Genomic DNA, 13,973 nt, shown 5'->3' with positions numbered 1-13,973 from the left:
CGTTGCAGTGTCCTAGATTGGCTCCACACATTCATCACCCGAGCTCTCAGAAGGAAAAGCTGTGGCCACCGGCTGTCATTCAGCTCCGCTCCCACAGCGCCACAGTAGCACTGATAAAACAAACAGCGCTGGACTAGCAAAACCCACTCGTTAGACCCCTCTCTTCTCCCTCTTTCCCTCTCTGTTCTCTAAGGGGGTGTAATCCTGAAGACTGGGTTACGGGCTTAAGGAGAAGGGTTGAGTGTTGTATGAGCTCACTAGCCTCAGAGGAGCAGATCTAAGGCCAAAAGTGTAGAGTGGAAGTTGCTGGAACATTAATCTCATTAATTTAAGCACAGTCATCGCTTTTCCTCTGTTGGCTGCCTGTTCTCTTATACCGCGAGACACACACATATAAGCTTATGTGCCACAACATGCACATATAAAAATGGCACTCAAGAACAAAAAGTTACCAAATATATGACAGCCCCCACTGAATTACCTTTGTTCAGGGACCATAATAAGTACTGTTCATAGAAAGGCTCCTGATTTATTCAAAGCTCATGCAATTCTAAACCTGTATGACTTAATGACACTCTTTTTGATATTAAGTTTGGGGTCAGTAAGATTTTATTTATTCATATTTTAATATAATCATTTTAAAGTGCCCCTATTATGCTTTAATCAAAAGAAATAATTGATTCTGAACCGCCTAAACGAGTTGTCAATAATTCGAATCCCACTTACATGATGGATACACGTCAATGGGTAACACATTTGCCTAATGTCCACCTATGTTCTCCAGCTAAGTCTTTACTTTCATGTTTGATCAATTTAATGTTTTCTTGCTGAATACAAATATTATTTTTTATATTTAAGTGTCCCTAATGCCCTTTTTAAGGTCCCTAATATTGTTTTGGGAGTCTCCTACTACAGGTTTACATGCATGCAAGGTCAAACTTTTTTTTTTTCTCATAATATACATTTAATATCACATCATTTCTCAAAGATTCTTAAATGTTTAATTTGAAGAAAGCAGTTGTGCTGATTTATTTTGGAAACCAAAATAAAGTTCAAAAGAACATAATTTATTTGATACACATCTATACATATGATATGTATACACGTATGATACACACATAAATATAAATATTCAATATTTGAATGGATATCGGAGGAAACTATTTTCAGTGAATAACTGCCATTTCCCCACATAAAACTATCAAATTGGTTCAAACATCTTGAAATACAGTACATGAATCATAAAGAGCACAATGAAACTTTTATCATACTTTTTGTCATTTTGGAGCTATTCACTTTTATTGTACTGAAAATCGCAGCCAGTACATTCTTCAACATTCCCCATTTTGTTTTTCACAGAAACAAAAATTCCAACAGGTTTAGAACGACATGAAGGTGAGTAAATGTCTTCCATTTTAGGATGAACCGTCCCTTTAAAACAGGTCAACTAACAACCAGATGAGGCCATAAAAATAGTTCCACTCAGATGGCTTTTCCCCTGTCCAAATCACAGATGGCACCTGAACTAAATGCATAATCACTTTCCTGACTGCGGCACAAAATAAAAGCGCATCAGCCCTCCGAGTGCACTCAGGTCATTCAGAGCTGCGACTCCTGCACACGACCCGACTGATCAAAGAACACGGAGGAGCGCGGCTCTCGCCCGAGAGCTTCTAGTTAAGATTGCTAAGGTACAGAGCTGCCCTTATGCAACCCGCTGTGAGTTAGTCACGCCTGGGAGAGGTGAAGAGAACCCCTCACTGTGAGCAAGGTATTGGTAATGAGGGGTGGGGAGAGAGGGGTACGGAGAGGGGAACAGCACAGAGAGAAAGAGTCAGAAAAAAGGCAATTAAGTGAGTATCACAGATACTGAGAGAGAGTCCAAGGTGCTGAACCCTGGGTGGTAAAGATCAAGTGCTAGTAGGAAGTCATTTTGTGGTTGTAGTTGTATGACGAAAGGCAAGCGGAGCTGCAGTGGAAGCTCATTATCTGACAGTGTATGATGACTAGCTGGGAGGACAAAGTGAGCATGTGCTTTTGAATGCAGTTTTGAGTGAGAACACTTGTTAGACATCTGCAACTTCAGGGATCTGCACCAGTGCATTAGCTGCTTCACAAATACCGCTACTGAAAGAAACAACAAATGGCTGTATTTGAACCTTTAGACTTGTAACAGGGAGGAGGAAATGAGAAATGATAATATTTAATTAGGGGATAACATGCTGTGTGGCTTTGTGTCTATGGCTGAATAAAAACAATCATGATAGTCAGTACAACACCGTGATTATGATTGTTGGATACTCTTAAACAACAGTTCTCCAAAGTTAATATCAAGTGACTTACATTTCAGACAAAGTTGGTCAGTTCATTTGTATATATAGGGCCTGGGCCTATTTTCCTCCACCAACAACTATAATTCCAAAAGTAGTTCCAAAGTATGTCTATTGCATAGAGATTAAAGGGATAGTTCACTCAAAAATGAAAATTGTGTCATCACTTACTCAACCTCGTGTTGTTCTAAACCTGTATGGGTTTCTCTGTTCTGTTGAACACAAAAGAAGATATTTTGAAGAATGTCGGTAACCAAACAGTTGATGGACCCCATTGACTTCAATAGTATTTTTTTTTTTCCACTATGGAAGTCAATGGGGTCCATCAACTGTATATCAACTGTATATCAACTGTAATATATTGTTTTGTGTTCAACAGAACAGAGAAACCCATTCAGGTTTAGAACAACACAAGGTTGAGTAAGTGATGACACAGTTTACATTTTTGAGTGAACTATCCCTTTAATCTCTATGCAATAGACATACTTTGGAACTACTTTTGGAATTATAGTTGTGGAGTGGACTGACAGAAATTAATCCTGAAATTTAAATTACTACCATTCAAAAGTTTGAGGATTTGTTGGTAACACTTTAGAATACGGTTCCATCATTAATGAATAACAAAGGAACAAATGAGTAAAGCAATATTAACATTCTAGTAACTACTATTAACTAACAAGAAACTCTGATTAGTAAGTAATAAGTAAGTAATAGTGGTCAGTTGAATACGGTAGTTCACTATTAGCTAATCAGTAACTACTATTTTTTCATACCTCCCATAAGACTACTAAGAACTGCATAATGCATAATTAATTCTAAAGTGAAGATCATGGTAGCCCATTAATAACTCAAGTATTACCAAATCCTTGTGAAGGAATTAATAATTATTTGGAACAGTATTCTAAAGTGAAGATCCTGGTAACCCACTAGTAATGACTCAAGTGTTACCAAATTTGTCAGAAGGAATTACTATCCAAAACCTTTACAAAAAAATTCAAAAGCTTACAATTATTTCAATTAGTTGAGTTATCATGTTTTTCACTCTAGAATGTTCCAAAAAATAAGTACTGAATAAGTACAATTCCCCTTTATTCCACAAGGCAATGTCTGATACACAATGAGGAAGTGACGTTTCACTCATAGTTACTGCAGGCAGAAAACAAAAGAATAGGAAGTAACATCAGCAAAACTTGAAATGACTCAGTGATTTACTGCAGAGCAAGAACTGAATGCAATCAGATATTAGTGTCACTGTCACTTGATTGTGGATCTGGTGAAGAAACTGTCAGCGATCAAAATATTGATTTTGAAGATGTTGAAAAGGATAGTTTTGAGAATATGTTTGAGATTGTGAATATGAGCCAAATGCTTAATGTACTGGGAAAGGAGCTCGATGGTGTTTTAAGCCCCCAATGGCTCCTTAGAGGCAGCTAACCCCAAACTGAACCCTTCCAAGCTCCAAAAGGTAACAATATATGTTTTTTTTTATTATTCTTCTGTAATTGTTACTCTAATATAAGGAGGGTTTTATATTAATTGGTAGAGATCCACCTGTGTTAGATATAGATCAGGGTTGCTAAAGACCCAAATGTGTAATAATGATTGGCAAAACATTCATGCATTTAAGGGTTAATTAAGAAACTGAATTGTCGAATGATGCTTTAGCAATCATTCTAATATGCTGATAAGGTGCTCAAGAAACATTTCTTATTACTTCCGATGTTGAAAACATGATGCATTGGTTTCAGGATTATTTGATTTTTTTTGTAACAATTTAAAAATAACTATTATTTGATTAATTTAATGTGTCCTTCCTGAATAAAACAATTTATTACCAAAAAAAAAATAAAAAAAATTTAACAATAACATGTAATACACACTTGAAGTAAGTGCACACAAACACATCTCTGGTTTAAAGAGGGAAACATAGAAAAAGAGAATAAGACCCAAAAGAAAAAGGAAAGCGAACAAAACGACACATAAACCATGTTTTCTAAGAGCAACTATGAACAGTAGCGTGAAGGTAAAGAATTGAGGATCAAAATCTTTTTTTTATATTTTGATTATGATAAATCATCTCCACTCTAACTCACAAAAGTCATCTGTTCCACTAAGTGATGATTTTACGGACCATGGAATGTCAAAACTATAAACACCAATCTTTTAAATGGCCAAATGAGAACCAGATGTCTTTCTAAAGCTGCTCTTTGTCTCTTACCAGGTGAATTCTCTGGTCTGCTCATCCATTTTACCCACTTTAGTTCGCTAATAGCATTTAGCTCATCAGAGACAGGGACAAGAGCCAAAATTCCTGAAAGCAGAAGACTCCTCATCCATAGATAAATACCAATTGCGGCCCATTTGGGAATTTAACGTCGCTACGCCAATTGCAAGAAGCCTCTGCGAGATCTGCACCGCCTAGACACACACATTAAAACTTGTATCTCTCACGCTGCAGAGCTGTAGCATGTCAAACGGAGACTGTGTGCGGCTAGGTGACTCAGATTCTGAGGTGGGTGGTAAGAGATCGGGGACGTGGGTGGATGAATAGACTGTCATCTCTGAAAAACATTCCTATGAGAATATAAGCCTCATAAGCAGCTCAAAACATCTCAGCTCATTCCATTGACATGTTTGTAACAGGTTTTCGCAAATTAAAGCTATTAGCTGCTTCGAAACAGCACAAATTACTACAGTTGAGGGGGCAGCAAAGGTAAAAATTCAAAGGCCTGTTTACTAAAAATTGTTGATGTGCTTGTAAAATCCCTGTATTCGATATGCGCTTGGATCATCACGGTAGAGCATTAGGAGGTTAAGAACACCTGCACTTACAAGACGAATCTCATTCCGTGCGTAACGCAAATCCACAGGTCCTAAACGCGCACACACACACTTAATGCATTTCAGTTAGGTGCATTTAGATAACAGAAATAGAAACTAACGTGTTTCATGATAAATGGACCCAATATTCAGCAGTAAAATGATAATAACAGACAGCTGGGGTGAAGATCCACCAAAATGTGCCCTACTGATGCATTCATTTCACTGTCATGTCCCCAATTGAAATTCACTCTGACAGACTGAAATGACTAAGTAACATGGTGTGTGTGAGGGGATATATCAGGCTAATCTTTGAATGTGGTTATAATTGGATAATTTGGCTGTCCTGAAAATAAATGAGTGATTCACCATGTTCAGGAAGACTGTCTTAAGGCTATGCTGTGATTTTTTTTCTCTCTCTTCAACTCCCTTGATAAGGTCTTCGCATGAATCCACTTGACATTTCTTCACTGAACTGGGCAAAGGCCAATGATAGTCTGGATGTAATGATAACTCAACACATGCTCAATTCAAATTGAATTGAATGGTCCAATCCCAAGATGTTGTTGGTCACAAGAGCATTTTTTCAGACGCATGTGCTGCATCTAACGGGGAACGTTCTCTGTTTTTTGTCTAACATTTAGGAAAAAGGCTTTCTCAAAGTTATGAATAAATGTTCTTCCAGTAACATTCATATAATGTTTGTTCAAAGTTACGGTATCTTGTCTTGTCTTGATAATGCTCTCAAAACATTAGCACAAAAATGGGTCCCACTTTATATTAAGGGTCTTTATAGCAAAATGTTCTTAGAACATATTTTTGTTTTCTGGGGATGCTAATTTTGTCTAAAACAGTTTACTACTGCATAGTGTATCAAAAAATTGTTTGTGCACATCTGATGGTTCACTCCGTTCGGGTTCCCTCTCAGCAATTTATTCTGTTCATGAGAGACCAACACAGTTAACAGACAGTCCAATGCCTTTGAGAGGTCATTATACACTACAAAGTGACTAAAGACACCATGTGTAGAAAAGTACTGTATAAACATGTGTTGTGTCCCAGTACGTGTAGGAAATTACTGGTGGACATGCATCAATGCTGCCACTCCATGTGAATACATATCTCAGAGGCACTATTGTGACCTTTTCAACTCATGAACGTTTACATGGGAAAATGCCAGCCCTCTGAGCAAAGATGAATGTGCTACCTCACAGAGCGACCTTCTGACTCCTTACTGCTTCATAAAAAAAGAAAAGAAAGAAGAAAAGAAAAACATTTTAGGTCGCAGGGAAAATGCCCACACTGCTGTGAGAATATGTGCAAAAATAAACAGTGGAATGTTTTAACCGGATCTGAATTCCAGACAGGCTTCCGTGTCACAAAAAAAAAATAATAATACATGACATAATTTGTAACCCAAAATCTTTTCTTTTCATCTTTTAAATTTTGGATGAACTGTAGCAATTTCTCAGCAATTCTAAACACTTAACAGCTCCCTATTTAATTTTCTTTCTCTGTAATTCTATAAATTTCCAATACCAAATCATACAAATTTAAGAAATCAAAATGTATGTCACTGTAACAGTTTTATTTTAAATAATAAAGTAATTTAATTAACATATAAATAAATGAACAAACAAACAATAAATACATATTTAAAAAAATAAAAAATAAATTTGTTTTACACCTAGAGGTTTTTTTAAGCAAACGAGGGTGGTGCAAGATTCGTGGACCAAAATTAGAGGTGCAAATGGTGATTTCTGCCATTTTAGACATACATTAGTTGTATTTAGACAACATCCTTTTCATTATGGCATTTCGTGAGCTTAGAATTATAAGGTTCTATCTCCGTTTAGGGTGGTTCTGAGATAGTGAGCATCAAAGTTCGCAATGGATGATTTATTTTATTAATAACTACTAACAAAATATTTTTTTACAAAAATAACACCACACAGGCATTAATAAACACCTAATGGATCAGATTATGTCAAAAACTCAATTTCGACCAAAAGTGGAGATAGAACCTTATAATTCTAAGCTCACGAATTTTGCCTTTAGATAAAACATGAAAGTAGGGCTTGCTAGTCCTCCATCAAGAATGTAAATGGTATAGATTTCTCTAACAAATACAATAATTGCTTACAGCAATAATTCCAATTCCAAGTAAGCAGCAGTCATGAAGAAATAAACCCAACACAGAAACTGATCATTCCGGTTTGACCTTAACAATTTGAGGCATTTCAGCTCGGATTGCTTTGTAAATCTACTTGGTAGAGGATGTTTTTGAAGGATGAAGTACAAACTATGTTAAACCTGTCAAAAAACCTGACAGAAATGGTTCAAGAATAGAGACTGTAACTTTCAAAGTTTACATAGAATCTTAAAGGCACAGGAACAAAATACATAATGGTGAATTCATTTGATTAACGATGTTTGTTTTGGTCCAAGAAACCTTAGGTAACATTATTAGTAAAAAAAAAAAAAATTAAAAAAAAAAAAAAAATTATAAGTTGACCCCTTTCATTGATCTGAGAGTTGGATTTTTTCCTCTCCACAGGAAGGAGATCTGACTTATCGACAAGCACACTAGCTACAGTAACAACTATCAGAGCGCACAGTGCAGAATATATCAGCTGGTTGTTAATACAACTAAATTACATAATTATTCAAGACATCATCCACACAAAAACTATGCCGAGGCTCTCTCTCGACTCTTGCATGGAGATAAAAACTGTATGAACAAGTTCAGCCCATCTGTACTCCTACCCTGCTCTTAAATGCTCCCCGCCTGGCCACACTCGGATGAATCCTAGCGGTTATCAACACGTCTCTCAGGAGTTAAAAGGACGCCTGTGTTATTAGCAGAGAGCAAATTGAGATGTATGTATTATCTGCTGTGCCGCTGTCTCTGGGGGACCAGGGGTCTCAAAGAGGTGCGTGTCAAATCCCACCAGGCACACAATGAAGAGTGTCCCAAGCCTGCAGGGAACAGGGAGAGGGAGAGTCATTGGTGTCATCTCTGTATACGCCCCAGCCACTGAATCAGAGGGGTCCTGTCAAACCCCACCTGGAAGGAGCTTCTAGGAAGTGGCAGGGGAGAAACATGCCCTCTGCCATATGTGCATGTGGGACTGGGCTCCTAAGGAGCGCTTGTACAGTAATCATCATCATTGCTGTCTTGAAAATGTGTAATCAGCTATTCAGGCTGGCTACAGTGGCTTTACAGTGTCTGTCTGACTTTGCTTGTGCTGAACAAGAAAAAAGCTCGAGAGAGAAAAGGAAATCAAGGTGTATTCGGACTTTCTTTTTAATGATGATCACTCACAAAAAGGTATTATGGCAATACTATGATGGTATCGGATGGCATTGTCATAAAGCTTGAATGATTAACACATTCAATAATGCACTATGATATTTTTACAGTACAACAAAGAACACCATGGCATTAGTATAGAACAAAAAAAAGTGCTATCTAGGGATGGGAATCATAAGGAATTTAAAGACTGGTTCCATTAACATTTATACTGGAAAAATAAATAAATAATTGAAAGCAATACACTTCTGTTGCTGGGATCATTTCATTAATCAATGTCAAACAACAAAGACCAAAAATGTGCAAAGTGGTAACATTTTGCATTAATTTCCTAATTTTATAAAACACCATGCACTGATAAAATTACTAATGTGTATTTTCAACTACAAACTGTCACATAAACAAGTACAACCAGTCTGTAAATAGACTGATTTAGGTCTCACAAGCCTTAAAAACAACATATACTGTAGGACCCTATAGGGCACAAAGGGGAAAATGTGGACAATTCCCGGAATCCAGTCATTAAAACATTTACTATTTAACACAGAATGTTATACAATTGGGCAAATTTTGGATTAATCAATGAAAAATATGGATTTTCAAATTAAAATAATGTTTTAAGTGAAATAGTAAACCTCTGCTGATTTTTGCCTTTATTGTGATAGGATAGGATAGAGTGAATAAAAATCATTGGGTTGGGACAGGTTTGGAACCCTGGTGATATCCCTTCTCAAAAGTGTTCATATTTTATCCTAACCTTGATCAAACTGTAGAGCAACATGGGTTTGATTCCCAGGGAATTATGTATAAACTGCAAAGCTTGAATGCAGTGTCAGTAGCTTTGGATAAAAGTGTCTACCGAATGCACACATGCAAATGTAATATTCCCAACATTACCAATCTGTCCCTAAACTACTGCAAGGAAAAATATGATGGCATTCTCCTTCCAAGGGGTATAACCCACTTTGCTCCACACCATACATCAAAAGAGATCCTACAAATTAGAAATCCAACAAATTCAACATTCATTTTGAAATCAGCACTGAAGCACTGCCCTGTGTCAGGTCCAATGGGACACTGCAACAGATGGACTTGGTGCGCAGGTATGCTTATGCGTAGAGCTGAAAAATCCCAAGAGATAATAATACCTCTAACTCCCGCTGTAACTGTTAGCTTACTGTCCCCAATGAATGATGAAGCAAAGATCAGTTTTCAGAGATACAAGGGAAAATGTAATATGATTCAGAAGAACTACAATGGATGTTGCAAAGTTGCAAATCATAACCAGGGCTTAATTTGGGCCGAACAAGCTGGATTTGTATCCAACACTTGTGTAATTAGCTTTTCCACCTATTTTCATTGATGTCCTACCTCATAAACCTCTAATATCTATTTATGCTTGTATATACACTACTGTTCAAAAGTTTGGATCATTGGATCACATTTTGTAATGTTTTGAAAGAATTATCTCACCGAGGCTACATTTATTTGAGCTAAAAACAAAAACAATAACATTGTGAAAGTGTAAAAATCATTTTGTCCTATTTTCATACATTTTAAAATATCATTTATTCATGCAATGCCAAAGCAGTATTTTCAGCAGGCATTACTGCTGTATTTAGTATTCAGTGTCACATGATCCTACAGAAATAATTCTAATATGCTGATTTGCAGTTGTTTGATAATCATACAGTATGTGAACTTTATGCACCTTACCCAGGCATAACGTACGAACACAAGCTGTTTGTTGAGGTCTGTTTTTATCTTTTTTGTTTTTAATTACAGAGAAGATAATAGCCCTTTCTTGGAAAGGAATTTTACCAGTTACACCCAATCTACACAGCAAGTGAGAGTCGAAAAGCTAGAAAACTATCACTCCCACCACAATCAACAAACCTGTCTACACCAAACGCCCGCCATATCACTATATGTGCAGTGTAGACACCTTTTCAGATTTCTAAGAGAGCGAGATAATTGTTGATTTGTGTCGATTAGGTGTTAAACACACTCTTTTGCATTTTACATTTAGGTCATTTCATGTCAGAATATAGTATGCCGAATCTACGCTAAAACGTAAGAAATGGCAAGTTCCTGCAACAGCTGCTGCGAGTCTGTGTCGGTATGACAGATTTTGGCACCTTAGCAGGAAACCGATGTATCCCTCGCTAAGGCAGATGGTCAGGAGTCTCTTGTTCTAGCCGTGCTGAAAAGCACACGCAGCAGCTATAGAGATATCTGGCTTCAAGATGGGCTCTCTGACCTTCCGGTGGCACGCCGCCCACAGCGTGACACTCCCACTCAATGTGACTGGTAGATCTTGGCTGAAGCAAACGCAGAGATAATTGTGCCTCGTGTCCATGTGAGAGAAAGATGTTTTTAAGGACCCTGTCTCTCGCTATTTCCAACGTGGCTGACAGAACAAGAGTAATATTCACCAGAATTCTGGCACATTCTGAAGGCCTCTTTCTTTTTCTATGTTTGCAAGAGTTGACAAAGGCTGCACCTTGCGATTCGTGGGGTCATGCACTTGTTTTGGTTCTCAGGGGTATGATTAAGTTTATTTTTAATAGTTTACTGTCAACAAGACCCCATTAGCTGAATAAAAATGACATTACTTCATTTTTTTTATTTACTGCATCTTTAAAATGACACATGCTGACGCCCAACGGCTATATATTGTTACCTGGGTTTTGCAAGCTCTGAAAGTCTTTGTGCAGAGGACAACAGTAGCATGTGCTCGTAGGTCATCGGTCAGGGTGAACTCAGTCATTTCTAAGAGAGACACAAATAAGAGGAGACCATTACGCTCACCCCAGGGTGCCCAGTGTCTCTTAGTCAGGGCTCAATCTCTCGCCCTGCCCTTGGATCCTCTTTCACTCCCGCGACTGTCATGACAAACACATCACAATTAAGTTGCAATTATCTTACACAAGAGGATAAAACCTTGGCTGGCCTTCCCAAATCACCAACATGGTTGCTGGATCAGGCTCGGGTTCAAAAACACTGTCTTACAGAGTTACTTTCAAAATGCTTCACTTTTTGGAGCTATTCATGCCATAAACAGATAAAAAATAGATCAAAATACAGAGTAAAAAAATATTTCAAAGTATTTCAAAATGTCCCATTAAAAAGTATATAAAATCACTCGTTTTTCTAAAGTAACTGTCCAACAGTGACACCCACAGGTAACGTGCCTCCCCTGAGCCCACTGAGTTTTAACAGACCCCCTAAAGCATGTAGTGGGATTAGAGGGGGGTAACTGAGAATGAATGGGGGAAAGACACGTGAGAGGAAGCAATGCCTCCAGTGCACTATTAGATGTGATTGGTTATGATTGGATTGGTTTGTGCGATAAGTCTCGCCTCTTTTTCCGTGTTCCGTGTTCGCGAATCTGTCTGAATTAACAAAATGAAGGTGTTAATGGGAAGACTAAAAAGTAATTAAAAAGTATTAAAAGCAAATAAACAGCTCACCCTATTAGATATCGCAGCTTTATGTCACATCAAAATCAAGTGAAATGGCCTGAAAACATGATGACTGTGGGTTTTTTCTTTAGTGAACCATCATCTTGGTGAAATTACAGATACATCTCCGTACCTACGACCAGTGTTTACCAAGCATGATGACTGATGATCCGAAAATACGCTGACTATGATACTTGATACTTGGTACTTGGTTTTAATAAATAGAACATTCATTACATTGTTAAAGCAAAAATACAAAATTGTATTTGGTTTCTTTTTAAATTTGTTGACCTAATGTATAAAAATGTTCATTTAACCAGAAAAATGTGACAACGTTAAGTGTAACTGGGACATGAATTTACATTTGATTTATAAAAAAAAGTGTTGCCTCCCCATATATATATATATATATATAGTCATTTCTCATATGCTAGATGCATGAGCACGCACAGACTAGCAGTTTTGTTAAAATCTGTCTATCAATATTTTGAAGCGATTGTGTTCATCCTAAAGCAAAGCTCTAGCCCGAAGGCAAAGGATAAATTAATTTTTGTTGCACTATACAGTCCTTAAAGCATGTAGAATTGTTCATCTCCATAAAATGCGAATACACCCAGCACATCCTCCTACTCACGAGCAGTTGGTAAATCCTCGTAGGCTTTGAGAGAATGAAGACCTTTCTCTTCGGGTTGGAGATGGAGTTTTATTGTGACTGACAAGACAGTGTTTGAATGTGAGGGTCTCCTTGGTAACTGCATGCTTCCTTTCAAAGCCTCGCAGCAAATATTTAATCACTTCAATCACCCAAATTAGCATGACAATTAAATCAACAACATAAACATTTCTTTCCCCTCCTTTACATGGCTGATTTGATCCTGAGGAAAAAGGGAGGGCTGGGATACGTTGCCGGTAAAGTAGAAAACAACAGTGGCCATCTGCCAACAGAAGGAAGATCTCTCCAACTTGAAGGAGCTTAAGTCAGCTAAATGCTCCAGAGAAAATAAGCCTATTCTTAAACTGATTTTGATGTGTGTGTTTTCATAAAAAAATAAAAAAATAAAAAGTGTGCGGTGGTGGATTCTATCTTCTTTAAAAAAAACAAAAACATTATTTAATCTATTTTCAAAAGGCTCTGAAAAGACAACTGTCAGCAGACATGCAGATGCAATATGCAGACAATATCGCAAACACAGTGCTAAAGTTTGTTTTGGCCAGGTAACCTAAAACGTACATCAAGGGGTAACATATAATCGGTTGTATTCAGGTCTAAAATATTTAAGCAATATCTTACATCATAATCAGCCTGCAGCCTAAGGCCGAACCACGGCTGTGCTGATATTCAAACAAACACTATTATGACTAAGAAACTGCTTTTCTTAAAAAATTCAATGTTAAAGGGGTCCTATTATGCTCTTTTACGAAGTCTTGATTTTGTCTTTGGGGTGTACTAGAATATGATTTCATGCTTGATTGTTCAAAAATCGCATTATTTTTCACATATTTTACATTATTACAGCTCATCTCTTTCCAGTCTGGCTCTAACGCGCCGAACAGTTCCTGTATCAAAGAAAGCCCCTCCTTCTGAAATACGAAATGTGCTGTGATTGGTTAGCTGGCCCAATGTATTGTGATTGGCACCTTTTAGCAGAGAAGCGCATGTTCGGGAAATATCACACCCCTTACCGTAACCGTGAGTTCCATCTGCTCAGGTGTAAATATTAAGGATGCCGTAAATTTCAAACCAATTCAAGCCTGATTTAGACTTAAGAATGTTAACAAACAAGAGGACCATCCAGAACGAATTTCATGCACGAACTTTGCAAGCACGGATTTCACAGTACGTTTCAGAGTGGTATTTTTTTTTAGATATGCTGTTATGTCAGAAAACTATGGTAATACAAACAGTAATCGATCACAAATCCATGGTTAATTTTCCTGAGGAGCGATGAACAGTTTTACGAAAGCGTGAGCTTACAAAAGCTACAGTAAACACTATATCAACTCTAATGTTGGCTAACAGGCGAGCGGAGGCAAACAGCTTTGCCC

This window comes from Leuciscus leuciscus (assembly GCF_965113295.1).
Source record: "Leuciscus leuciscus genome assembly, chromosome: 5".
NCBI lineage: Eukaryota > Metazoa > Chordata > Actinopteri > Cypriniformes > Leuciscidae > Leuciscus > Leuciscus leuciscus.
Note: the sequence above shows the minus strand (reverse complement) of the source record.